This window comes from Etheostoma spectabile, chromosome 8 (assembly GCF_008692095.1).
Source record: "Etheostoma spectabile isolate EspeVRDwgs_2016 chromosome 8, UIUC_Espe_1.0, whole genome shotgun sequence".
Taxonomy (NCBI): domain Eukaryota; kingdom Metazoa; phylum Chordata; class Actinopteri; order Perciformes; family Percidae; genus Etheostoma; species Etheostoma spectabile.
Genome location: NC_045740.1, coordinates 24,318,246 through 24,318,856, shown reverse-complemented (window position 1 = coordinate 24,318,856; position 611 = coordinate 24,318,246). Strand labels below are relative to the sequence as shown.

Genomic DNA, 611 nt, shown 5'->3' with positions numbered 1-611 from the left:
ATATATATATGTATAGTGTCATATTCAAGTAACTCATACAGAATATTGTGGAAAAACACATCTCAAGTTTTTTGCCTTACTTTCTCAACAAAAAAAACCAATAGTTCCACATATACTGCAAATAATTCTCAACTAGCGTTTTATTTTGAAAATGTAAACCGGAAAACCTGAGTTGCATTATGTCTTTTCTCTGGCTGTGGGAAGGTGGTCCTGGGCGAAAAACACCGTCCAGAAAAGCAACCAGCGGGGCAACTTTGCATGTTTTTGCAGTCCTTTTATTTCCAAAACATACCATTCAACTTCGGAATTGATACAAATGAAATGAAGTGACGGATTTGACTTGTTTGTCATCGGGAATAAAGTTGGGAAACTACGAGGTAAAAATGGAGAGCCCAGCTGAGTGAGAGTGGGGTGAGGAGGCTGGATTTGGCAAAGTTGGGAGTCCTGCCCTGCTGCTAGGCTAGTTAGCATGCTTAAACACTTCTTCAACACGCTATTTCGGATAAGTAATGAGGTGAGATTGTAAGTCACTTTTACACTTGTAATGTCGGGGTTATTTGTGAACGTTTTTAGAGACTGTCCTGTTGTTACCCAGTTTTGCCAAAAAAAAA

General features: G+C 39.1%; 1 protein-coding gene across 1 annotated transcript in view; it reads left to right on the top strand.

The window, feature by feature from the left end:
• Positions 1–169: 169 nt before the first annotated feature.
• Positions 170–611, top strand: part of pskh1 (protein serine kinase H1) — a 27,409-nt gene continuing 26,967 nt past the window's right edge. Inside the window, exon 1 of the mRNA XM_032524154.1 lies at positions 170–514. The gene's annotated coding sequence lies outside the window, so the exon portion shown is untranslated. The remainder of the gene's footprint in view (positions 515–611) is intronic.